Raw genomic sequence first — 27,919 nt, 5'->3', positions numbered from 1 at the left:
TCTAGTGATTTTATCTTTCTTTCCCTTCAGATAAATTGTTTCCTTGTTTTCATCATCTTCCTGGCAGATTTTGAGCTGCATGGTCTACGAAAGTGGAAGAAACACGCTTAATAAAGTCAAATGACTTCTTTCTAATGTTAATTCAGTAAAAAATGAACCCTCCTAAGAATGGGAATGTATGCTCTCATAAAACTTGTCTGTAGGCAAAGTTATAATACGTGCCCACTTTGTCATTCCAAGAAAGTTATGGCAGTCACAAACCGCAAACGGCCTCTCCGAGTTCCGGGGATGGAAATGTGGCTTGCATCCTAGCAGATAAAATAAGAACAGGTTGGTCTACTTGAAGGTAGCTGAGGTCAACACTCTTGCTTTAGAACTTTGCACTCCCAGAATTACCCAGACTGCCAACGGAAACAAACTGTGTATGGCTTCTAATTGATTACCTCTATCCCTCTCTGAAAAGAAGTGAAAAAGCCTCAGATGTAAGATAGCAAGTCTGTGAGAAATTCTGTATTTACCATCTATTTTAATAAACAAAAGTCTTTCTGAAATGCAGCATTTTTAACTCAAGAAGAGATTTTTAGAAATCAAGTCGTTTTATTTAAAGGTTCTAATAGTTTATTTGGGACAGTTCAATGAAACTTTCTGACTGAAAGGAGTATTTTTGAGACTATCTTGGTGTCAAAAGAAGGGAATACTTGGAAATAACAAAGCCTTACACTGGTATAGCATTCTAGAATACACAGAGCACTTTACTGTTCAATCCTCACAATGACCTCACAATGACCCTTGTGTGGAAATAAAATGGAATAATAATAAAGTAAAAAAATAATAAAAATAAACAGTATTTACATTTTATATATGAGTTCCTGGAGGCTCAAAGAAATAAAATAATTTGCCCAAGGTTACATATATGATGGTGGATTATTAACTTGAACCCACCAATTGCAAATCTTTAGAAAACCCCATATTAGTTCCCTTTGAAGAATTAGCTGAAGGAAAAACTGAGACCGTACTTAGCGTCCTGGGGAAGTAGCCACCCTTTCTGGTGTTCTAGAAATTCAATAATGCAAAGGCTCACTAAGAGATCTGTCTTTTCAGAGAAAGACAAATACCATATGATTTCACTCATATATGGAATCTAAAAAAACAAATGAACAAACAAACAAACAAAAAGTGGAAACAGACCCATAAATACAGGCAACAAGCTTATGGTTGCCAAAGGGGAGGGAATGGGGGTGATGGTCAAAATAGTTGAAGGAGAGTGGGAGATCCAGGCTTCCAGTTATGGAATGAATCAGTCACAAGGATGAAAGGTACAGTAGAAGGAATATAGCCAACAGTATTCTGATAGCATTGTATGGTGACAGATGGTAGCTACACTTACGGCGAACATAGCAGAACATGTAGGGTCGTCAAATCACTATGTTGAATACCTGTAACTAATGTAACATTGTGTTCAATGATACTTCAATGAGAGAGAGAGAGAGAGAGAGACCGGTCTTTTGAAACCTATGTCCATGCTCTTTCTGGATCATTTCTTGGGGATCAGAGCCAAGCTGTGGTCTCCCTTCTTTGCCCTGAAGTCACCCTGCACACAGTAGGTGCAGAGGCAGTGGTTCGTGGAATTGGGCCCATTGTTTAAATACATGCAAAATAATTAGCAAGTGTAGAAAATGAGGACCTTGCCTTCAAAGTACCCAGACGATCAGCTTGAAGAGCTTAGACCTAGAATAGATTGCCAAAAAGGTCATGGCCAGATGACAAGGGTCCAGCATAATTTCTTTTCTAGGAGTAAAGTAAGACGTTAGGTGAGGAAGACTTTCTGTAGAAAGAGGTGGCTGAAGGGAGGTCTAGATTTGGATCAGTAGCTAGAGAAGGGAGGGCAAGTAACATTGAAGGGCTTGGAAAAGTCCAACAGGTTTGGAGAATAATAATGGTTATGTTTTGTAAACTGACCTAAGCCAATTAGGTTTTTTTGGGGGGGGGTAGATGATGTAGCCTTCAAAAAGTTAAAGGTGGCTGAAGGTTAGCTATTCTCTTAAGACCTCAAGGCCAGGTTCTAATGAATATGGTTCTTAGACTAGATGCTCCTTGATCTTGTGTGGATATTTGCTAGATGAATGCCTATTAGCAAGAGACCCAAGGCCCAATCTATTCTGTAAGATCCATGAATTCTCAGTTCCTTGTGTTCCGGTATAACTAGAGAAAGATACAAGAGCTTGTCGGAGGCAGGCTCCACCTTTGCAATCAGCTCTGACCACCAGAGACACCCGCCCTGGTGGCTACACTCAGGCTGTTGAGAGACCCAGTCTTTGCCCCATTTCTAAGGCGGGTGACAGCAGACTACTCTGGATTCATATGTTCTGCATAACAGTGGGGATATTTCTGAAATATTTTCACCAGTGCACATTTCTTGAAGACCTTTAATTTTGCCAAAGAGAACCTAATTCTGATATTCATTGTGGAGGTTCCAGAGGTCACCATCTTTACCAATAAAGACCCACTGTGTATGCTGATATGCACAATACAGGTCAGTGATTGAGATCCAGGTAGCAGACACCCTTGTAGCTGTCCCACTGGAGTGCTGGCTTCCTGTCTGTGACTCCATCAACCCCTGCTGGATTCTCCATTTTTCACTGGGGGCAGCTGATGCCTCTAGAGGTGTAATTTAAATGAGCTGGCACATACGCAATATTGCGTTGTCTCTGATGAAATATCTTTAGGAGCGTTCCAGACAGTGTAATAAAAGGCTGGTGGGTTGGGGCAGCCCTCTTTTAAGAGAATGCCCGGAAGGACATGTTGCATATACTGGATTTGCAAGAGAACAGATCTGTAATAGTTATTGTTCACCTCCAAGAGTTTTTTGGGAAGGAAAAAAAAAAAAATCTCACTTGACTGTTGCCCTGCTTCCAAAGATAACTTTGCCTTCTGCAGGCTTTTCAAGGCAGTGCGATTCCAGTAACCAGCCCGACTGCCCTCTGCTTAGCTAACCCTCCGCGGTGCACGTGGACTACAGCCCCGCCAGCACGGCAGGGGGTATTGACTTTCAAAGGCTATGGCGGTGCCTTCATCTTGTGCCATTTTCTCTGATACAGGAGTTCTTTTCTCTCACAACTGCACATCATATTTATAATAGCTTATTGATCAAAGCCAGGTCTCCTTTCAGAGCAGAGAGGAAACCACGCACCCCTTCCTGGTGAGTTAGTTTCCACCAGAAGGCGCTGGTGTTGCAGTCCCGCCTCTGCTCGCAGGAGCCCCGCCCCGCCCCGCCCCGCCCCGCCCCGCCCCGCCCCTGGATCATGCGTCCGCAAAGCCTGCGTAAGAAAGCCAAGGGCTTCAGTCTACAGGTGTGGAGCGAAGGCAAATTGTCCGTGAACTACTCAGTCTCAACCGTACTTCTGAGCGTCAAGAAGCGGACCTACCATTCTATGGCCTTCTTTATTATGCTAGCTGTTTATGTGGACCCCTTTTTGGCGTTCATGTTTTAAATTTTGGAAAAAATATTGAACCTCACGCAGCAAGCCCGCAAACTTTATTCTCGTGTTTTGGGGGTGGAAATCAGCATAAAACCACTTTGCTTTGTAGCTTGGCCAAAAATGTACTAAGTGAACCGCACAAAGAAACCTGCTGTGAAGTGGTTTCACCACCGAGGGGGTCTCCTGGCGTGGAGGCCGACGACATCATTTCAGGGGTCTGTCCGGTCCAGCAGCTCTGTTCCGAGCCTTCGTATCTCCATGTGACCAGAGTGGAATTAAGTTAACCTACTTGTACCAGTCTGCTGGGACTGCCATAACCAAATGCCATAGACTCTGTGGCTTAAACGACAGAAATTTATTTCTTCCCGATACCGGGGGCTTGAAGTCTAAGACTAAGGTGTCAGTAGCTTTGGATTCTTCCGAGGTTTTCTCTGGGTTTGCAGATGCTACTTTCTCTTTGTGTCCTCACACAGCCTCCCCCTGTGTGTCACCCCCTTGTCTCTTCTGGTGTGTTCCTATTTGCTCTTCTTATAAGGACACCAATCAGATTGTATTAGGGCCGTAATTAGACCTAATTTTAAGTTAATTACCTCTTTAAAGACCTCACCTCCAAATACAGTCACATTCTGAGGTTATGGGGGTTAGAGCTTCAATATATGAATTTGGGGGGGACATAATTCAGTCCATTATGCCTGCTCCAGTACAGTTATTAATAATGACCATCCCCACTTCCTTCCAGCTATTTGGAGCTGTCTTGTCACTTTTTATTATATGTCAAAGGTCCTCAAGTGCTTGAAGACCCTGTGACGGTGGCTGCCAGAGGCACCTCTCAGACCCATCTGACCTTTGAACCCTGAGCAGCTTTTAAAGAGACAGATTCATGGGATCCTCCTTCTCTCCCTCCCAGAGTCTTAGGCAGTAGACAGGTCTTAGGAATCTGTACTCTTTTTACAAAATAGAAAAGTCCCTCAGGGCACAGATCTACAAATAGGAACATGCATTTGTCTAGAAGTCCTTCCTTCTGGGAGGGGACTGGGGAACCAGAGTGGGAAGTGAATGGTATCATTGTTACACACTTTTATGCTGTTTGGATTTCTTATTATGTTACTTGTTCAATCAGAAGTATTTACTAATTTAAAATAAAGACTGTTTTTCAAGTGGATCTTTTGAAAAATCCAATTGGAAACCATGGCTGGATGAGCCTTGGGTTCTAGAAGCTTATAGTTGTTTTTTTTTTTTTTTAAGATTTTATTTATTGAGAAAGAGAGAGAGAACAAGTAGGAGGAGGGGCAGAGCAAGAGGGAGAAGCAGACTCCCCGCTGAGCAGGGTGCCCGATGCGGGGCTTGATCCCAGGACCCCAAGATCACAACCTGAGCCGAAGGCAGCTGCTTAACCAACTGAGCCACCCAGGTGCCCCTAGGACCTTATAGTTAAAAGATCAACACTCATCTGAGTTATAGAGCTTGGAGATGGGGCCTCAGCTGGGTTTGGGGTGAGGCAGGACAGACTGACAGACTGACAGACAAAAGCACAAGTGGCTCAGATGACCTATGGGATGATGGACAGGGGAAAGCATGAAGTGGAACGCCAGGCCAGCCAAGGCATCACCATATTTGGAGCGGAAGGCAGGAGGCGGGGCCTGCCAAGATTACCTGACACACTAGGCTTAGTGGGTCTTATTCTCGATGAACATAAGAATTATCTGGGAGCATTAAAAATGCTACTCTCCAGACCCCATTCCAGAAAGCCTGGTGGATTTGGTCTAGGGACAGGTGCAAGCCTTATCAGCTTCTGAAACATGGCCAGGGGATTCTGACTTGGGGCCCACCGCCCTGACGAGTACACAATCAGTGGTCATGTCTACCTTGCACACTCCTGGGATTGAGCACAAGACAAATCAATGCAGGGTTCCATGACCAGTTTCTTCCTTATCCATGGAGAGATAAGGAAATAGAATGGGCCTTAGTCTTCTGGAGAAGGTCTGTCTTCTTGAGTGTAAGACTCTTGTTCCTGGCCTAAAGCCAGCTTCCTCTGGCCCAGCCAGCCAGAGCCAGCCTTTCCTCGTTCCAAAGGAAAGAATGGACAGAGAAGATGCTTTTCTCCAGGGAATTTCAGAGATGGGGTGGTGGGGTGCCAAGGGTGGGGAATCACCTGTGTATTGACATCTCTGGGGAGATTGACACACTCCTGGGACCTGGGTTTCTCCCTGACGTTGACACATATGGTATGGGGCTCCTCCTGGGCACCAGCATTTTCTGGAGTTCCCCAAGTGATTCTGGTATGTAGCAAAGTTCAGAACTGCTGACTTCTCAATGACGTAATTGGAAAGGAGGGAATGAAAAGAAAAACACAGCAATGTCTGGGATTGTTGCAGAGAAGGGCTCTCCAGAGCTTGAGAAACAAGTAGTAAGGTCATTGGGCTAAGAGGTGCAAGGAAAGATCCATTAGAGTCCTCAGTACGTTTGAAATTTACTTAACATTTCAGAGACTGAGCCTGGTACACCTGGATCAGAATGTGTTCCACAGCCTGCTTGTAAGGATGGCCCTTGTGCTTTGAAACCTAGGCCAAAGGCTGGCTGCCTCCAAGTAGGACGATAAGATGAAGCAGAAGAAGAAAAATCCTGAAATCTGCCTTTTCTGGGTCAGAGGATTGTGGGGAGAGGGATCGAGAGAGGGTAGAGAAGGAGGAGTGTGTTGGGACCCCACAGATTCTGGCGGGGATGGGGGGGATACTCCAAATATATAACAACCAGTACAGAACCTGGGTGGGGTCCCGGGGAAGCCAGAGGGGGTGAGGTGAGATGCTTGGGACAGGGTGCTTTGGGGTCAGATTGTTAGGCTCACTGGCAGATAGTGGGGATATGCCTGTGGGGTTCTGGGGGAGGGGATGTGGGACAGGGGAACTGGGAAGACTTGGGGTACAGGTGTTCTTCCATATTTTAACAACTGGTCCAGCTGTACTCAGTGCTGGTTGGGGTGTGAGCCCTGGTCTAATATCTGTTCTCTGGGTGTCTGTGTGCAGAGGAGGGCATGCATGTTGGCAGGCCAGATGAGTCGAGGCAGGCACACTGTGGGCTGGGGGATTTGGCTCTGTTTGGCTTGGGAATTCTGGAAGCACATCAGCTACATGGAGTTAAGTATACTCCATGGATTAGGACGGCCTGCAGAGGCTGGGCCAGAGCAAAGCCAACAGGTGGGACTCAATGTATCACATGCCCCTGGCCCCAAAGAGCTTTGTGTATATGGGTTATTTCTAGAAACATTTACCATATTAGAATATTAGAAATTAATTTTTATAAAATCATTGATTAAAGAGAACAATTATAAAATGACTACATGGAAATATAAATGACATAATTCTATGAAAAGCAACAGTATTCTCCAAAACAAAAAAAATATTTGGTGAGAGATTGGCCTTGGTTTACTTTTTTTTGTGTGTGTATCTCTTTAATCGAAGACAGCTACATTCTCATATGTGCTTCTGTATTCGGTCTCGCCTGTTTATTGTTTTCCAGATACATATGTGGCTGTAAAAGAATATTTAATGCTTTTTTTCCCCCCAGATAATTACAGATATTCTTCTTTGATATTGCATAAAAACTCCACTGCAGATTAGTGAGAGAATGAGATGTAAAAAGCCAAATCATGACTTAATATTATTATAGAAATAGCTCCATGGAGCCTTGAGAGGGTCATAGGACCCCAAGGAGCCCCCAGATGACACTGAGGATTCTGGAGGCAGCAGGAGGAAGAGGATGGGTTCCGAGAGAACCTCGTATAATCAACTTTCTCTGGTTTTACCTCCACATTTCTTTGCTCCTTGGGCCACTTTATTTTTTTTCAGAATCCTTTGTTAAGGCTAATATGTGGGTGTAAGTAGGTCACAATGGCCTTTAAAACCAGAGCCAGACAATTTCGCCAGGTCAGTAATTTAAACTTTGAATTGTTAAAGAGAAAAAAAAAAAAAACCACTAAAGCAAGGCCAACTAAAAATGATTCTTTTACGTGGACGCTCACATGTTGAAAGTGGTCATTTTTATAAACCTCCAGTCTTGCGGATTCTGAACATTTTTTTTCTTCTTTATGTCGCTTTTAGGAGAACAGTTCAGACCCTTGTAGGTGGACTGTGTAATATTTGTTTTTATTTTCGGATGGCGCCATGGAATGCTGCGTGTGATGGGGTTTGGAGGCTGGGGAGGAGGGCACGCTGCTGGTCAGATCATAGCTAAGAGCAGGTTAAACCGTGAGAGCATGTAGGGTTCTTAGATGTTGGGGGGGTGGGTCCTTAAGCGTCGGGCATAACTGCTAAACCGAGAGTTAAGTCTTCAAACAGGCGAGGATGAGGTTGTGGGTAAATGCAGTGAGAAGGCATTTGCGTTGGGGCTTCTAGGAGCTTGGGAAATTTGTGCCCTTCACCACTAGGGAGCTGTCTTTTGCGAGAGAAGCTTCTCCTGGCTTCTTTGAATCTTGCCGTCTTTATTTCCACCGCCATTTCCACAGACATTTCCAACTCAACTTGGCCATGAAATTGGGGGATTTCTGAAGGGTGGATCTTGGATCCCTTTTTCTTCCTACCTTCTAGTCTATCTTTAGGGCATCTCATCTGTGGGTCCCCACAGCTTCATTACCCCTTAAATCAAGTTGTCTTACAGATTTCTGTCTATAGCTCTGACTTCTCTCTGACTGTTATATTAAACAGCTGACTGGATGTTCCTGCTGGCAGAGCTCCAATATACCTGACGCTCCACTTGTCGGAAAGCAGACTCCGGCCCCGCCACCAAGCCCGCTCTTCTTCCTGTCTTACATATTGCCGTGAATGTCACCACTGACCATTGCTGCTTAGACCTCGGAGGCCTCCTTGGCCCTCTTGCTTCCTCAGGCTCTGTTAGGAGCTACTGAGGCATTACTGGAAGTGCACACTGAAGTTTCAAATTCTCAAGCTGCCCTTCAAGCCCCCACACAGCGTGTCTTTCCCTGGCTCCTCCATCTTCATCCCCGGAAGGCTCCCCAAACACTCTTTATTTCGTCCCACTCACCTGTTTTCCCCTCAAAGGTGTCATCCTCCTTCCACCATCTTGGCACCATCCATGCTTTCCTTGCCCGCAGCCTGAGTGCGCCCTCCCATCCTCAGCTTGCCTCACCTCCCCGTAGTTGGAGATGGAAGCCCTTCCCTTGGGGAAGTCAGGTGTTGCCTCTTCGGAAAAGGCTCCTTGTCTCCCCTTGAGGTCATCCCCCACCCCCACCCCGTTGTCTCTACAGGGAACACCCTGGACGTTTCCTTTGTAGCATTTATCTCAGGTGGTAATTTGGTGTTCGTTTCTGGAACTCTGCTTTGTGTCCATTCCCCCAGTCAGACTGTAGGCTAGTGAGATCTAAGGCCATTTTGGGGGAGGGGGGAATGATGTTGCACTGTTTTCTCTCCACTGTGTACAACTCCAGGGCCACCCCCAGGAAATCCTCCCCCAGCAAACTACATGCTTTGTGCATAGGCTCTCAATACATGCATTATGGGTTGATTGCTTTCTTTTTTTACCTTTTAGTTTTTTATTAGAGTTAAAAGTAATTCGCATGCCACCATCACCACAATGTTATATCATTTTGTATTTGTCTACACAGTCACCCTTACCAATGAGATTTATGCCTTCCTGTGTGTTCCTGCTCTTGTTTTTTGCTTATTTTCACGTCAATCTGAACTTCCTTCATTGTTTCTTGTATAGTCTAGTATGGGCAAACTCCCTTAGTCTTTGTTTCTCTGGAAAGGACATTCTCTTCATTTTTAAAGTTGAGTCTTGCCAGGTACAGTGTTCTGTATGGACATATGTTTTTCCTTTCAGTACTTTGAAAATATCCTCCAGCCCTCTCCTGGCCTGCAATGTTTCTGCCGAGAAAGTCACCGATCGTCTTCTTGCTGCTTTCAGAATTCTCTCTTGTCTTTAACTTTTGACAATTTGATTACAGCGTGCCTCAGTAAAAAAAATAAATAAATAAAATAAAATAAAAAGAAAGAAAGCTTACAGGATTTTTACAGCCTGTGCATCACGGGAGTCCCAGAAGGAAAAAGAGAAAGAGCAAGAGACAGAAAGATTATTTAAAGAAGTGACCAAAAGCTCCCAAATATCGAAAGTAAAATAGGCATCCAGATTCCCAAAGCACACAAGAGCCCAAATAGGTTGAACATACAGTGGATTGATTAATTTTTAAAATAATTCAGCAGAGTGTGGAAGGTTTAGGATACTAGAAGCATTTTCCTATTTCTTAGAAGCTTTAGAATTAGCAGAGCACCTAGACTCTTTCGGGCTTTGGGAAAGCAACTCAACAGAGAAAATGCAGGCAGGGTTGGATACATTTTTTTGGAGATTCACTCATTGTGACGGTTAACCCTTTATCAGCAGAACGAGAGCAAGGGGAGAAAAGGGGGTGTTTCAGAATCAGGCAGCCATTGTGGAAACTCGGCTGAGAGGCCGCTCCAGGTGGGAAGGCTGGGAGGGAGACAGGGACACTGGAGCCAGAAGGGTGGCCTGAGCGGGAAGGAAGGCCCTGGTGAGGCTGGAGAGTGGGAGACTCAGTGTTGGGGGTCAGGCCTGTGAGGCCGTCTGGGCCGTCCAGCGCCTGTCTAAGCCCCAGCTACACTGATCTCGTTATGGCTGGCCCACTGCCCAGGGCAATTTCCACCCTTCAGCCTCTGCTCGAGGTCCTTGCCATGTTGCTTGGCCTCTCGCCCCTTTCCTGGAGTACTCATACTTAGCTTTTGAGATTCTGCTCAAACTTCCATCTGTAGCCTTTTCAGGCAAACTGACCCTTTTCTTTTTTATGCCTGTGTTGCATCCGCACATAATTCTATTTTTCTGGTGGCACCTGTTAAAACTTATTGCACTGGTTCATTTTCAGGTTTTCCCCTGCTGGACTGTAAGCTCCTCCGGATAGCTCCAGGTTTTATTCACCCTTTGTCCCTAGTACTAGCTTGATGACAAGCACACAGTAAAGGTTCCAGAAATGGTTATGGTGGGGACACATGCATAAATCAGGGATAGATGGTCAGGTGTGACTCAGGTGGTTGGAACATCACCTTTGATGTACAAGGGGTGGGGGAGCCTCATAGGACAAGTGGAAGGGATGACAAACCATCATGTAGCTATCAAAGGTCAGTGGAGTGAATGCAGTGATGAAAGGAGGAGAAACGGGATTTGAATTCCTCTGTGGTCAGGGTGCTGATGAAGCAGGGAAAGATCGGAGGGGATTTGCTGAGAAGTAAAATGTGTGAGGCATTGTTTGAACATCATTCGAGATCTTTGTGGTGGAACGAAAGACTCCTATTCAGCGACTTTGCACTAATATGGTCGTGTAGGTTGTTACAGTATGAACTAGTTTCATACCAATTGGCTGATGGATACTGTAAAGAATAAATGTCATTGATATCTGCATGTGATTATTAGTAGGTGGTATGATCGAGTTACCGCTCAGTGAAAGTCAAAGCAATGGCTGGGTACAGACAACAGAGACTCTCCAATCCTGCTGATAGAGTGTAAATTGGTTCCATTACTTTGGAGGACAGTTTGGCAATATCTATTCAAGTGAGCACACACATATTTTATGCCCTGGCAATTTCATGCCCAACAGTAAAGTGTGCACGTGTGCACCAGGGGATGTGTATGAGAATGTTCCCAGTGGCGTTTGTCATAATGGTCCTATAAACTTGAAGCAATCTGAATGTCCGTCAATAGTAGAATGGATACATTTTGGAAAATTCATGAAATGGACTTCCATGGAGTCATGAAGGCCAGTGAAATACTGCAGCATGAAACAACATGGGTAAATCTCACAAACATAATGTCAAAAGAAAGAAGCCAGACAGAAGAGAATATCTTCTCTTCTGGGAGATTCACCATTTATATGAAGCATAAAAACAAGGGAAACTTCAGTTGTTTTTAAGTCCACAAGTTACATTTGAGGGGATATTGGGGGTAATAACTGGGAGGAGGGTTGAAGAAGCTTCTGGGGCTGGAGATGTTCTAGGTCTTGACCTAGGTGACACTTATGTGGATGTTTTATGTTTTGACAATTCATTGAAATGTACACAGAGGCCTTGTAAGGTCTCCATATGTGTGTTAAGCTTCAATGAAAGAGCTTATTTTAAAAATAGAAATGATATTTTGTATTTTAGTAAGAAGATATGTACCATCCTCAGGTTTCTTAATATCGTTTCTCTGTGAGGAAACAGTTCTTTGATGTTGTTCATAATTTTATTGACTTTTCTCCCCCATAATCCTTTTCCTTATTTATTTGCAAATGGGTTTTCAAATGACTACTTTGGTAAGTCTAACCTGTGTTTTATATTTTATATGCCTTTATCACTCAAATGCTTTCCTTCTTTCAAAGGTTAATTTGCTGCAATGTGTTCCTACTCTCTCCCCCAGCTTTTCTGACTCAATGGCACATCTTCTTCTCCAACATTAATTTTCAGTTGATCAACTTATTCTTTTTCTCTTGAAGGATAAATTTACATTTTCATTGAATGCCAGGATAGAACAATTGATGAAACTGTACCTTCTCATACTTTAGCTTTTTTCCCCCTCTGACTTAGACCATTTCTAGTTCAATTTCTTAAAACATCCAAACGTAACACCACCACATAACTGAAAAATGTTTGATCAGAGTCAGTTAGAGCAGTGTTGCAGAAACAAAGTTATGGTGTATATTATAGCAAGAGATTGGATTCTATGACACTAAATAATTTGTGTTGCGCCTACAGTGATATCTACATAAAGCAAATGAAAGGAATTAATATTCTCTCTAGTTAGCCAAGTCAGCAGCCTCTGAATTTCAAAGTGATCACAAATCTTGTATTTTTAACCAAATGGCTGCCCTTATATTTAACTTTCCTTTAAAAAAGAAATCATAACTTCATAATGATTATAAAAAAATCAAAATTTCATTGACTATAGCATATTCATCATTGGAGAGGTGGTACAAGGCACTGATAGAAACACAGGCTTAGGATCACACGGCTGGGGTTTGAATCCCAGCTCATAGCTGAGTGACCCTGGGCGAGTCACTTACCCTTTTGACACTTTAGATCATCTGTCTGGGAAAAAGGGTTCCATTGTCTGAAAGATGAAGAGTTATCCGTGCACAGCCCCTAGAAGAGTGCCTTGTACACAGTAGGCACTCAATGGATGCTGGTTGTTCTCTTGGTTTAGTTGCCATTGTGTTTGTGTTACAACCCGTGCACTGTTATTTAGGACCGAGGGTGAATGTCAATTTAAAATGTAACGCCATTTTAATTTGTGTGTAGTAAGGGTCCATGTGACAATAAAAAGAACAAATTGAATGATAGGGAGTGTATAAAAAATTATTTTTTTTGATGTACAGCTGTTTCTTAGAAAAAGGTCAGTTATTTTGGAGCTAGCATTTAAATAAGGGTTATTAGCTGAGAGAAGGAAATTAGTGTTGGCAAGTAATGACTACTGATTGCCATTCTGACAGCATAATAATAGTTGGGGTGACAGGACAGACAGCATCCAACCATTAGGATCCTTGCAGAATGGTACCTTAGTAATCGATAATAGCAATTTACGTTTCATCATGTAACAGTTGAGATCAAGGGTATCAAGTTGCATATTCCATTATATTTACCCTAAGCACAGGAGAAAGTCTGGCTAGGAGCCTCAGAGCTGCCTCCCTAACCCTCAGCTGGCCATAGATGCAGGCACCAGCCCAGGCAGGCCCTGGAAAACTCTTACCTGACCTGCGGACTCAGGGGAAATTAAATGTTTATTGTTTAAGGCACTGAGTTTTGGGTGCTCGTTTACAAAGCAATGGCTAACTGATATAATTGAGTTCATTGGTAAGGGCTGAGAAGCTTGGCCTTAAGATATTAGTGCTATGTCTTGAAGGTCTTTGAACTCTCCAGTCTCTGTGACCAACCACATGAGGTCTGCTGCATCAGTGCAAAGGAAGCTTCTGGGTCCCCCAGGTTGGTCTTCTAGTCTGTCTCTCTTTTGAGCCCTTAGCCGAACATGTGGTATCCCTGATGACTGACTTGTGATCAGCCTCTCCTTGTCTACAGTTATGCCGTTATTTTGTATGCCATACCTCCCTTATCTGCCCCTGAATTCTCAAGATCTAGTTTTGGGCTGGCCTCTGCTTTTAGCTTTGTTCCTCCAGCATTGGCACCGGTAGCTGGAAGGAGCTGGTGTTATCTACACCCACTGATTCACATCCAGGGGCAATTTGGCCGCTCAGCAGACATTTGGAAACGTCGAGAGACATTTTTGGTTGTCACAGCTGGGGGGGATGGTGCCGTTGGCATCTAGTGGGTAGAAGCTGCGGACGTCACTCAACATTCTACCATTCCTAGGAGAGCCTCCGCGTAACGAAGAATTAGCCCGCAAAAATACCAGTTGTGCTGAGATCAAGAAACGCTGGTGTAGATCTATCACAGAGAACGGTCCCCTCAGCAGTGAAGTCTCTAATCTCCGACAGCTGTGATGCTCAGGCTCCCACCTCTGTGGCCCTGCTCTTTCCATAGCCAGTCTCAGGAGCAAAGGGTCGCTCTTTCTGGTAAGTGGTGCTTCATCCAAACTGAGCCAAAACGCTTCACAAAGCAGGTGTCCCCCCCAGAGACGTGGAAGTCTTTTCACGATTCCGTCTCAGACTCCAGCTTCGTTCCGTTCCACAACTCATCGTCATCCCCAAATTACTCAGAGACTGATCCATAATGCCACAGCCTGGGGCATTTTTACAGATACTCCCAGACGCTGAACATTTGTATTTTAAGTATGACCGAACTCAGCAACCAGGGCTTTTAAGCACAACACTCGTAGCTTCCTCCAATGGGGCTCGCGTTTGTGACATTTGAGTTTATTAAGCACATCTTATGTCTTCTTCAGAGGATTGCAGCTTTGTTTTTCTTGCTGATAAAGACAAAACCACCCCAAACTCTGAAGAGGAACATCTCTGTCCCACTAGAGATGTAGGGACAGTCTGATGATCTGTTGATCATCGTATGAACGGTATGAACCATGTGAATGGTAGGCTCCGCTGATACAGAGCCTCTGGTTGTCTAGGGAAAGAATGCACATCTTGACCATCAGAGAGACGGCTCCCACAGGCAGAGAGCAAGCTGTGGGCTTTTCACCACCCGATTATACCTTCCCGCTCCTGCAACTGGAGTTGTATGCGTCCTTGACATATTCTAGTTGGTATACAGTGGGAGACCCAGAAGCATGACCATTGGTGTGGAGTTAGGGAGCTTTATTACAGAAGCAAGGAATTCGGCCTCGCAGGCGTGGATGTGGCTGGAGCCATCTGTGCCCATTGCTGCCACCGCAGCTGGTTTCTGCAGGGAGGGCTGAGCATGAGGTCGCCATAGGGCCACCAGAGTGACAGTGGGAAAGGACCGCTGGGTGCAGACAGGAGTATGGAGGAACTGAAACACCCAAGGTTGGAGAACTGGACCTGGAGAGGGGCAAAATGAAGCTGGCAGATGTCTCTCGCTGTCTCTATCCATGCCAAGGGGGGATCTGCCCGAGAAGCAGGTGCCTTCTGCCAGGAAGCCACATGGGTGCCTGGTCCAGCTGAAGGAAATCTCGTGGCCTATGAGATCAGTATCACTGACTTTTCCCTTCGCCCCAGACTCTGATATGGCTTATCCCAGCATTGTTACCCGTCCTATTTAATATTTTGATAATTTGTTGACCATGTGTTTTCCTGCATTTTAATTTTTTATTTACTTTTATTTTATAATTTTTAAAAAAGATTTTATTTATTTGAGAGAGAGAGAGAGCACGAGCAGGGGGAGGGGTAGAGGAAGAGGGAGAAGCAGACAGGGAGCCCGATGTGGGGCTCGATCCCAGGACCCTGAGATCATGACCTGAGCTGAAGGCAGACGCTTAACCGACTGAGCCACCCAGGCACCCAAATTTTTATTAAAAAAAAAACCCTTCACATTGATATATTATCTATCTTGATTATTCAGTGTGTTAGTTCCCTGTAAACTTTGCACCCTGGGGCACGTGCCTCAGCCTGCCTGTGGACACTGGGGAGCTGCGGTTTGGATGCTCCATCAGTGTGAGCCAGCCGGTCAGCAATAATGCGGATGCACTGCCACTGGGCCTGGATCCCAGCACAGACTCTCAGAGTGTAAAAAGATGTAGCTGCTGCTTCACTTTTGCATCCCAAGGCTCACGCGGAATGTCCCTACGGCCAGCGCTAACCCAGGACCACACAGGGAAGGAGCCACTAGGAAATGTGCTCTTCGCTTGGTTAGCTTCGTTGATGCAGTTCAGAGGCACCGAAACGTCCCAGTGTTCTGCATGATTCTACTCTTCTGTGTGAACGATGTGGGTGGGTGCCTCTAGGCTCCAGAAGTTTCTCTGAAAGCACATGCACGGGATGTTGAGTTGCTCCCTGTATCCCCACCCTTACACAGTCTCTATGTTTGGAACCTGTTGTCATGAACACTTTTATAGCTATGAACCAAGAAAGGTGATGCAACCACATGACCTACGTGAAAACGACCCCAAACTAAAGACAGAGAGATGGATTTGAAAGGCTCATCTTGTCTGAATGACTGACAGCCACTGCTGAGAGGCAGGTGTTCTTGGTTCACGGCCAGATGCTGTCGGATTCCATTTGTTAGATGTCCAGTTTGGGTTGGAGGCTCATACATGTGGAGTCTGGTTAAGTAGCTCAAGGCTCCAGTGAGTACAAAGCAATCTAACGATCACGATCAGTCTTCGGGAGACCATGTTTTATGACGTGTCCCGTAGGCGCTGGTGCTGGCTGTGGGGCAGAGTAGCCAAAGGGAAACCTTCCAGCAAAGTGGAGAAATACCGAGAAACTTCTTGGTGTTTTACCAGCTTCACATCCTGACTGCAGTGCAAAGATGAACCATTTTATACTGCGTGTTACTCTCTGCTGAATTGTGTGATGTGGAGGTGATTGTATTTGTTTTCTGAACTCGTGAATCGACTGAGAGCCCCCAGATGACTCATGTTCCCCACACATGGCGGTCGTAATGCTTCCATTATTGACTTTCGGTGGAGCCAGTTTTAGTGGATCATGCCTAATTCTGGGGGAAGGAAATGACAGCCACATGCTGTAATGTGTCCTCCTCCTCCGGTTCCTTCCCGTGGTGAGATTTTGATCTATTTCCCTGTTAGGAGGTGAACAACAGCTGACTTTAGGGCTCCTTTCTCCCCCCCCCCTAACCTATGATAGGAGCTTGAAAGACGTGATATTCTATTGATGTTCAGTTTGGGGGGTAGAAAGGAGATGCCTTACCAAAAAAAAAAAAAAAAAGAGGAAGAAGAAAGAACAACTTTTATACTTTTATCTCAGTGGGAAATTCATGCTGAGTTGTGATACATTAAGCGGTCCCTAGACAGAAATTTGAAAATAGTTCCAGCTGTTGAATTTCAGTTGGCTCTATGGAGATGAGAGCTGCTCAGAGCACCTGCGTGTCAGCCATTCACCCAGAGGACAGCAGTTAACAGGCCAGAGAGCCCTGAGCAGTGTGTTGGGGGCCACTGTCACCACCAATGACAGGATTAGTTCTTGGATGTACCTCTAAATGTATTAATCAGGAGACTGCATGTGTGTATCCTAATACCTGTGGTGATGGCTATTCAAAGAGTACAAAGAACCGAAAGGTAGTAAGAGGCATATTTTGCATATATATTGAATTTTATTCACAGAGGCAGAATGAAAATTTACTGGAAAGTCGGAAATATTTCTAAAATTCCTTTTGTATCCAGAAAGAGGGAAGGAGAAGAGTTAATCAACAGTCAGAGGTATGGCTTAGTGAGAAACCCAACTACTTCCTACAAAAATGAGAGCATGCCTAAGTGTTCAGTCCCCATGAACAGTGGGTTTCAAGAGGGGCCAGTTGTGAAACTATAAAGAGACCTCTGTGTTAGATTCCCATTTCAGGAGGAGTCTAACATCTGAGTAATTATATTTGAATCAGCAGCATTTGCACACCGTGGTTTCCTATTCCCGTGTGAGGCGTTGTGCCCAAAATGTGGAGGAGGGACATTAAATGTGTATCTCTAGGACTCTATTCCTCGTGGCATGTGTTGACGCATTTGGGAATAATTTGTATCCTGAGTATGCATTGTGCCTTTGTTCCTTTCCGTTACCTGAGTAGACACTTCGGAGCTAAACACGTGTGAATGCTCAGCCCACCACATTTGAAGACGGGGAATATTCCTTATGATCTCGGCAGCTCTACAACCTCCCTTTGGTTTCTGGTCCCTTCCTACTTCAGAGGCATCTTCCATACCTGTCATCACTGTCTTTTTTAGTCCCTCCTGGGAAGTGATATCCATAACTTTTGAAATTAAGAAGTCGTTATGATTTGGATTTTTAGGTTAGTTCCTTCCATCTGTTTTCCATAAAAGTAAAAGTAAATTTGGCAAGGTTTTATTTATTTATTTTTTTTTAAGATTTTATTTATTTATTTGAGAGAGAGAGTGAGAGAGAGAAAGAGCACAAGAGGGGGAGCGGGAGAGGGAGAAGCAGACTCCCTGCTGAGCAGGGAGCCCGATGCGGGACTCGATCCAGGGACTCCAGGATCATGACCTGAGCCGAAGGCAGTCGCCCAACCGACTGAGCCACCCAGGCGCCCGGCAAGGTTTTATTTAATAATAATATATTTTTTAAAGATTTTATTCATTTGTTTGAGAGAGAGAATGAGATAGAGAGAGCATGAGAGGGGGGAGGGTCAGAGGGAGAAGCAGACTCCCTGCCGAGCAGAGAGCCCGATGCGGGACTCGATTCCGGGACTCCAGGATCATGACCTGAGCCAAAGGCAGTCGCTTAACCAACTGAGCCACCCAGGCGCCCTTAATAAGAATATTTTTTAAAACCCCCTAGCAAAGGCAATGATCATCACAAATAGAATGGGAGAAAGACCATGCTGCTGGAATGTGACAGATTTTGCTTTCGGACTAGATGGAGTGTTCCATGTGGCTTCTGTGAAGCATGGATTTCCGAGCCAAATTTGCAAGAGAACCATTATGGACATCAACACTCATCACTACAGGGGAAGGAGACTGGCAGATCTGGAATTCCCATTTTAAGGATAATATAAAGAAGTGAAAGAGGAACGATCTCATTTGCTCTACTCTGGGCCTCCCCATGTCTTCTGAGTGCAGTAACTCCACCGGTTTGCCGTCTCAGAATTGGCTGAATGTTTGAAACTCTCAAACATACTCGGGTGGCATCCTTTTCCCCTTATGCTTTTCAGGGGTCGGCTTCCCCAAACAGGTGGCTGGTTTCCATGAGTTCCAGGTTCCTTGTCCTTCTGGAGAGTCTAGGTGGGAAAGGATCCTTTCTTACCACGTCTGCTCTTCCCTGGATGCTCTTTTGGTCAGCACTGGGGGCTCCAGATGCCTAGAGAGGGTGCCGCCCTCTCTGTTGGGTCTCAGCCAGACAGCTGGGAGTGGGGCAGGGTCCCTTTCTTCTTTCAACCTGGCCTCTCGAGTGCCCCAGGAGCCACCACACTGGTTATATAGTGTCTTCCCTGAAGAGCTGGGGGCAATTTAAGATGGGAATTACAGTGCGGGAATGGAAAGGTTAAACGTAGGTTCAGTTCACCATAGAACAGTTGCCAGAGGTCTACAAGAAAGCATCTAAAGGGTTAAACCCTCTCCAAAAGAGTTCACCATAACCATCCCGTCCCCACCCCAGGGCTCACCTGTCACCCTGTCCCGTATGTGCCAATCATTAAAAATCTCTTTCTTCTAGGGGCGCCTGGGTGGCTCAGTCGGTTAAGCAACTGACTCTTGATTTCGGCTCAGGTTGTGATCTCAGGGTCGTGAGATGGAGACCTGCATTGGGTTTCATGTTCAGCGGGGAGTCTGCTTGAGATTTTCTCCCTCCCTCTCTCTCTACCCCCGTCCCATCCCCCTTTCACGTGCTCTCTCTCTCTCTTAAAAAATCTCCTTCTTTTAGCTTCCACAAAAGAATTGCTATTCACTTTTGGGGAACTGTCACACCCCCTGTTCCCATGCACATGCCTCCCCTCCAAGCAGCCCTGACGTCTGAGACACGGGGTCACGGCTGACATGGAGTTTCGGCAGAATGGTCAATGCTGGCCGGTGATGCACAAAGTTCCCCTTCTTCCCCACAATGCCCAACACAATTTTCGGGGGGAGACTAGGGAATCTTACACTACATGGTGGGCCTGTGAGAGCGCAGATTCCTGTGGCTCCCGCAGCGCCGTGAGTGCCCACATGCAAATCCTTTCTTATCGCAGGGGTTGGGCCAAGCTAACGCAAGCGTGTCTCCCGAGGGCCAACAACACTCTTCCTCAGTGACCAAACAGTCTGGATTTGAAGTTGCAAGCTGGCAGGAGGGGGCTGAATTCAGGTGACAACACAGCGTTATAAAAATATCTAAATTTGGATTATCTTTTGGCAGGTTGTCCCCTTTCCAGTTCACTATGGTCCTTGCCACTCCCCGTTGACTCCTGCCTGCTCCCTTATTGATTTTACCTACCTGGGTCTTAAAGTCATTTCAGTGTGTGATCAAATGGAGGAGGGAGATGCTGTCTAACTGCCTCCCCCTTCCATGAACCACATTGTGGGCAGTAGGTTTTCTTGCCCCTGTTTGGACTTCACAGACTCAGAAAAGAGCCACATCCCCTTTCATGGTGTCTCCGTTAGCACACAAGATGTTTTGGAAGAGTGGTTATTGTCTGGACACCAAAAAACCCAGGTCTCAGGGATAAGGGTCTTATGCTTGAAATGGACTGATTTGGTTTCAAGACCGAAAGTTGACCGAATCACATAAAAGGTGAGATCAAAGTATGATCTTTAAAGATCTTTGACCTGGACTTAGAGATGGAAACAGAGAAAATGAGGGAGATTGAGTGATCGCTCAGACAGAGTGGAGATTCCATGTAGGACTCCACGTCTAGGGCTTTCACTTGTATATCAACAAAGTCTCCTGGCATGGGGACTCAGACACAGCATGAACCCAACTAAACTTTGGCCCAGAAATAAAAATAATTTAAAAAAAGAAAAGGGAAAACCCTCTGGTAGTGAGCTCTTGATAGGACTTTGAGATCCACTCTAGCCCTGATGGTCTGACCAAGAGCACAAAGCAGGACCTGAGTGTCAGCCTGAGGGGTGGATGCTGGGGAGCCAGCGAAGAGTAATGCAGTAGTTTCTAGAAGTCTAGACTTTTAGATTTTGCAAATTTGTTTAAAGACAATCACAACAATAGTTTTCCCTGATGAGTGTAACCTTGTCACCATCTTATGTTGCCATATAGGTAAGGTTGAAAACAAAATAAAACCAATGTAACTGACTAGCACCATAACTTCCTAGAAGAAAGGACTTTTAGAACCAAAGAAGTATGATGGACATAATCTCAAAGTGAGAACAGTTCCTCCAAAGAAAAATAATTGTCCAATTTATGCCAATAAGGTAAGAGAAACGGACGTAGTTTAAAATATCAAATGCAGAGAAGATGCATTAGATGAGTTTATGTTACATATTTTGCTTTGACAGTAATTTTGTCAATTTGGGAAGATATCGTTGATGCTGTAAAATAAGGTGACCCTGAATTACCCGACTTGTTCCACGTAGTACTTTGTTTTTATCACAGTCACTATTGAGAATTGTGCTGGTATGAGAGTTTTGATAATATTTTACATATTTGGAGTATTCTTGCAACCTGAAGGGAGGTCAAGCAAGCAAACAAACAAACAATAGCCCCTTTCTTCCAGTGGCTTCTCTGGCCCTCCCCCTGCAGGGCAAGAAAGCAGGCTAGATACTTAGGGTTATATAGCATCCAAGGGGAGCCTTTTAGGATTGCCAATCTGGAGTCCTGAGGGCCCGTTGGAGACAGAGAGAATATGCCAGAGAGAAGAAGGATCGTCAGTGGGTAGCACAATGGGTTCCAGAGGCAGGTGTCACATTGACTTCAGGACATCTTCTCATTAGTTTCAAACTCAAGACAAGTTATGTAGCCTTCTGAATTCTTTATTTTCTCACATATAAAATGAAAAGCTGAATAGTCCTACCTCACTGGGTTGCTGTGAGGATTATCTCATCGGTGACGTCTTCAAAGTTTTAGGAGCAGTCCTGATGGACCATAAACCCTCAAAAGATGGTTCTATTTATAATTAGACCAGAACATTATCTGACAGATTAATGATTAATGAAATTAATGGATGACTTAATGATAGCAGGGCACCGGTGGATTTTAGGATTAGACGTGCTATTTCTCCAATCAGTATGGTTGTGCCTGACAGGTAGTGTGATTATGTTCTTTTGTCTGCATATATTAGTTCCCCAACTTAATTAACAAATTATTTCTTCATGTGCCAGAATTAAACTATTTAATTAATCTACCTAACTGATCTTTGATTAGTGGCCCAAGAGTGGGATACATTTACAGTGAAATTTATTTCCAGACATGTATCTGTCTTTCTTTGAATTCATGTATCATATTTCAGTTTTGGATAGAAAATCCCAAAGTTGTTGTAAGGGCAGTGGGAAATAAAAAGGGGGAGGGCCATTTGGAAGTACCTAATTGAATGCCTAATTCCAGCCCACTCATTCTGCTTCCCAGATTATATTAAGGGTTTTGATTTTTGAATTATTACAATTATCACACTGGCCTCAGCAGCAGACTTTTTCAAAGGGGAAAATGATTATGAAAATTAGAACCTGTGGCCACATATATGATTCTGTCTTTGTTGGTGTGAGCTGTTCTAGGGGAATTCATCCTTCAATCCAGCTCAGGGTAACAGTCTAGAAAGTAAAAACTTACATAGCTGAGTGTGAATTACATTGCTATGTCTATATGCCTATTGCTAAGTTCTCTGAACTACATGGAATCTTTTGGGAAAAATTGCAGGAAATATTTTCTTTCTTGTTTTTTTTTTAAGAGCACAATGCTCTAAACAGTGTTTATAAGCCTGGAAGCAACGGTAAGTATACATAAATAAAGTTATTTTTGTTGGTCTAGAGAAAAAGACTATATATTAAAATATTTAGACCCACATATATATAACTTTATTATATAATAAAATCTATATTTTTGAAGTCAGCAATGAGTCAAGATTATTTGCAATCACTTTATTTCTATTGATTTTTTTTCTGCCCTGAGCATATGTCCATATTGGAGATTTACTCTTTGATCCTTGTGTTTGCTAACAGTAGACTAATTGTAATACTTTGGTTGGATTGTTCATTACCAGGGATGTGGGCAGGGATCATGTCTTGGGCATATTAAAATGCTCAATGCATTTTAGTGCAGCCACTTACCCACAGAAAATGCTTGACAGTGGTTGAACTGAACAACCACTATCAACCTAGTGTTCTCCTTTGTCTGGGCACCATTTTGGGCAGAGAAAGAATTTCAGGTGGCACTTTCTCACACATGAAGAGACAAAAATTGTGGGGCAAAATTCCTCCCATAGGATGTGCTTCCCCGGGCTGAGTCTGAGCATTGAGGGGAAAAGAAAAAGCTGTGGTAAGCTAGGGTCTGGGGTCCTTATATCTGTGGCCAAGAATGTAGTTGGGTCAGGCAGAGTGGACACTGTGGTGTCATTTGAGTGCTGTGGGAAAAGTCATTCATTGTCCACACCTTGCCTTGAGTAGTAACTATGGAGTTGACTACAGGAAAACATGATGTTGATATGAAGGCAGCCAACCTCTGAAATGACAACTGTTCTTTACCAGCCTTGGAAAGAACATGGTCAAAGAGAGGCAATGCTCAAGTGCCTCTCCTCCATCCAACCTGCAATCATCCAGAATTGGCTGGGGAAGAGATCCTGCCTCTCCAGTTGGGATCTTTGGTTGGCTTCCTCATCTTAATTCTCTCCTTTTTAGGATTTCCTCTGACAGTCCTTTTTGCTCTCATTCCATTGGTTGTCTCCTAGAGCTTGAATTTGGCTCTTGTCTTTTCCTGTCCTGGAAGGGAGGGTGCATACTGGCTGTTCTCGTGAGATCTGACAGACAGACTTGTCCAGAAACTTAATCATTCAAACCCTGCATCGTTCAGCAAAACTCTAGAAACACTGTTTCTTTCTTATTTCCTTACATTCTTCTGATACTTGGGTTTTCAAATGATTTCCGTTTTAAGAAAACTAATACCCTGATTTTTAAATTAGTTTAGCTCCTGCGACATTTGCTGTTGTGGCTTTCCATAGGAATAGTGACTTTGACCTGTCCCTTTCTGCCTGCAGTGCATTTCATCCTCTCGTCCATCCTGTCTTTATGGAGAAGAACCACTGAGCTTTCAAAATGTAGTTCAAGCAACTTTTCCTCCATCTTCTGGGAAATCTGATCACATCCCCTTTTGTGGGCTCACAGTAGTCCTGACTTCGTTTTGTAATCACCTGTATCATACTTTATGGTACTTATTTACATGTATGTCTGCTATTATTTATTAGTCTATAAAGCCCTTGAAAACTGAGTCCATGTATTAATCATATCCATATCCCTAGTGTCTGGCAGAATGTGTGTAGTAGACACTCAATAAAGTCTTATTGTCTGAACCTAGAAAACATCATGTGATAGATAACACAGGGGACCAAGGGTGCAGACCTGTTGAGGAACAGGAGGTGGGGAAAAGTGGAAAAGAGGAAGTGCACTGGGCCAAAGCACTTGGTTTGGTCTTCTCTGAGAATGCTGGCATGACCCAGCATTTGAGGTAACTCTGAGATTCCTGAGAGATAGGCAGGCTTGTGAAGATCTAGTTACAGAGCCTGAAAGGGAGAAAGAGAGATCAAGGCCAAAGCTGTAAATGTGACTTCCTTCTCCATAATAGGTATTTGGTGCCCAGGTAGAGAGGATAGAGTGAGAAGAGATGAGGACCCAGGAATCTAAAGCCATGTGCTTGCAAGTTTGTCAGAGGAAGAGAGTAAGAAGTGAAGCTGATGATAGCTATGTTACAAGAGGCAAAGATAGTCATGTTTCTGCAAGGATGGATGGTCAATGATGTTGTGATTGAACTATGATTAAATAATAGGACAAGTAAGATAAAGAGTACCTCGAACTTAATCCATCCAAGTCTGAAATCATTATTTTCCCCAACACAATTGGTCTGTGTTGAAAGGTCCTCAAGTACAGTGATTCACTAGAAGGGCTAAGGGACTTAGCATATAGTCATACCCATGGCTATGATCAATTATAGAGAAAGAATACCAATCACAGGCAGCGAAGGAAAAAGCACATGGGGTGAAATCTGGGGGAAACCAGGTGCTAGCTTTCAAGAGTCCTCTCCCAGTGGAACCACACAGGATGCACTTAATTTCTCCCAGCAGTGAGTTATGACAACATGTGTGGAATGTTGCCATCCAGGGAAGATCATTAGAACTTCAATGCCCAGGGTTTTTACTGGGAGCTGATCACATTCTCAAATTCCAGACTCCAAGAAGGAAAGCAGATGTTCAGCATAAACCAATTGTTATTAAAACAGTTTAGGCCCAGTGAACCACTCTTATCTGTTAATGGCAGGAACCTGCCTGAAATCAAGTTCCCAGATGACATCCAAGGGCCAGCCCTGTGAACAGGCCTTTCAAAGGGTAGCAGTCAGGCCTGCTATGTTAATTCTTTTCTGTACAGAGTCTTTTTCTAGAATTCCCTGTCATGGTGAATGACACTATCATCAATTCTATTAAGCAAGTCAGAGCCTAAGCATCATCCTTTGCCACCTTCTGCTTTTAGCTGATTAGGCAGTTTTGGATTTATGAGGAATAATGAAAAAAAGCTAGAACACATATGCACACACACAGGCAGACATGCATTGGAAGGCTTCAAAGAGCTACCAAGGCAGTGAGCATTTCTAGGCCTAAGATACAGAAAAAATGGAAAATGAAGAAAGGTGTCTGGTGTTTTGAGCTGCTTTTGCCCACAAGGCAAATGTAAAACCAGAAAAAAAAAAATGGGGCATCTGAGAGGTTAAGTTTCTGAACAAAGCTTTTGGGAATGTCACAAAGCTGGAAGGAGAAAAACGGTAGTGTAGGACTTTCTAAGAAGAAGAAGTCAATTACTCCAGGTTTTTGGTTGTAATGCCAAAGGCTACACCCTCAGAGTAAGGCTGGACTGGAAACACTGCACAAATTACAAAGATTAAACACCAACTCCCAACCAGTTTAATCCCAAACAGGGATAAGATGATCTGCCAGAGGAAAAATTAAATCCACTCTGGGGCGTGAAAATCTTATCCAAAGCCTTGAATGTCTATATAATTTTTCACACACAACATTGGCACTCAATTAAAAAAAAACCCCTCCAGATATACAAAAAGTTAAGACCTGACCAAAAACAAGAGAAAAACAGGGTTCTAAGAGAAAAACAGGGTTCTTGTATAGGAACACTAAATACATATGTGTTCATATGTTCATTATGTACATGTATAATGCGTTCAAGAAATAAAATTGCAAGATGAAGAATTTCAGCAAAGAACTAGGAACTACAAAAAAAGAAACATTGGAATCCTATAACAGAAAAATAAAAATAAATGAAATTCAGATCTCAATCAATGGGCATAACATTATATTGAAGTACTGTAGAAAGAATTGGTGAGCTAGAAACAAGTCTGTGGAATATATCCTGACTGAGGCGCAGAAAGACAAAAGACCAGATGGAAAGAAAAGAAAGTAAGGGACACATGGAACATAATGAAAAGATGTAATTATAGTTCCAAGAAGAGAGGAGAAAGAAGAATGGACAGAAGCAATATTTGAGGAAATAATGGCAAGAATTTCACAAAACTTTTTAAAAATGTGGAGAGACATCTATCCTCAAAATCAAGCCTGTGAGCCCCAAGAGGATAAATACAAAGAAAACTATGCCTTGGACCCATCACTGTAATTTCTGAAGACCAAAGATAAAAGGAAATCTTAAAAGTAGTCAAAGGTGTTGAAAAGACAGTTCTTTGAAACGGCAAGACCAATGACTGATTTCTGATGGGAAATCATGGGAATCACAATGCAATTGAACAATTTCCTCAAAGCAATGAAAGAAAATAGCTATAAGCCTGGAATCCTTTACTCATCACAATATTCTTCAAAAATGAAGGTGAAATAAAATCACTTCCAGAGAAGCAAAAATTAAGATGACTTGTGAGGAGCACATCTGCACTAAAGGAAGCAATACAGGGAGTTTTCATTCAGGAGGAGAATGATCCCACGCAGAGACGTATAGCGCCGAAAGGAAGACCAACAGAAATGGGAATGGCTGTTGACAAAAATCAACAAAATAGGGGCGCCTGGGTGGCTCAGATGGTTAAGCGTCTGCCTTCGGCCCAGGTCACGATCCCGGAGTCCTGGGATCGAGTCCCACATCGGGCTCCCTGCTCAGCGGGGAGCCTGCTTCTCCCTCTGCCTCTCTCTCTGTGTCTCTTATGAATAAATAAAATCTTAAAAAAAAAAAAATCAACAAAATAATGTATCGAGATGTTTAACATACATAGTAATTACAAACCTGAGAAGAACAGCATAAACTTTGGGAGGTAAGTGGAGTTGAAGTGTACTAAGGTCATTGCATTGGGAATCCACAAGAGGAGTAGGAAATTTGTCCTCCACAATCCATGACCTTGTTTTGTTGGTTTCCACATCCTGTATGTCCCTTGAATGTGTATCCTCCTCTCTGTTCTTCTACCCACACCCCAGTCCCGGCTCCATTATCTGTTTCCTGGAAGACGGGAGCCATGTCCACTGGCCTGCTGCTTCCCTTGGGCACCTCACGCAGTCTGTGCTCCACCCAGCAGCCAGACCGATCCTGCAGAATTACTTCTCTCGGTCCTACTCCTGCTCTTCCTTCATCCGCCTGGAGGTGGTCCCCCCGCAGAGCCCTCTGACCTGAGGACAGGAGAAGGAACGTGGAGGCCAACCATCCTCCTCTGCTGAGTCACCACAGGGTTGCACCTCGCTGGTGCCCTTGTGATCACAGCCCCAGGTTGGTTCTTTGGTCGTGGGGCAGGTTGGTGTCCCTCTCTCTACTTGTAACAGGGCCTTCCTGTGGGTCTTGCTCTTCCACCTGTGCCCTGTCACTTGCCATCTTTCTGGAATGGCTCACGGTGTCTGGTGCAGCAAGGAATGCCTTTCTTCTTTACCATGACACTAATGGGTTTAATCTTCTAGGTGTGTAGAACTGGGTGATGAAGTGGAGTCTGTATGGTAGGCCCCCTTGCCTTCCTGGAAGGGAGGGGAAACTTCTGCAGAAGCTACCTCTTCTTGTGGGGTGAGAAAGTTGGCATGAATATGCTCTGTCTCTTGCCTCTTCCTCTTGCGCGGATGGTGGGCCACTTGCCAGCAGAGCAGGGCTCCCTGACTGCTCCCTCGCGTGTGTGTTCAAGTGCAAATGGCGGTCTGTGTGTTCTGCCCAGAAGAAAGCACAATAGGATGGGGTTCCCTCTTCCTACCCTAGGGAAATTGCCCTTAGCTTCTTGTGCTGCAGCTCAGTCTTGTGAG

General features: G+C 44.2%; 1 long non-coding RNA gene across 1 annotated transcript in view; it reads left to right on the top strand.

Moving 5' to 3' along the window:
- LOC115938763 (uncharacterized) overlaps positions 1-20,909 on the top strand; it is an 81,498-nt gene extending 60,589 nt beyond the window's left edge. The window contains exon 7 of the long non-coding RNA XR_014146837.1: positions 20,761-20,909. This is a non-coding gene — a long non-coding RNA (uncharacterized LOC115938763). The remainder of the gene's footprint in view (positions 1-20,760) is intronic.
- The last annotated feature ends 7,010 nt before the right edge of the window (positions 20,910-27,919 follow it).

This window comes from Leptonychotes weddellii, chromosome 7 (genome assembly GCF_054177405.1).
Source record: "Leptonychotes weddellii isolate Sample4059 chromosome 7, ASM5417740v2, whole genome shotgun sequence".
Taxonomy (NCBI): domain Eukaryota; kingdom Metazoa; phylum Chordata; class Mammalia; order Carnivora; family Phocidae; genus Leptonychotes; species Leptonychotes weddellii.
Note: the sequence above shows the minus strand (reverse complement) of the source record. Positions and strands in the feature narration are given on the sequence as shown.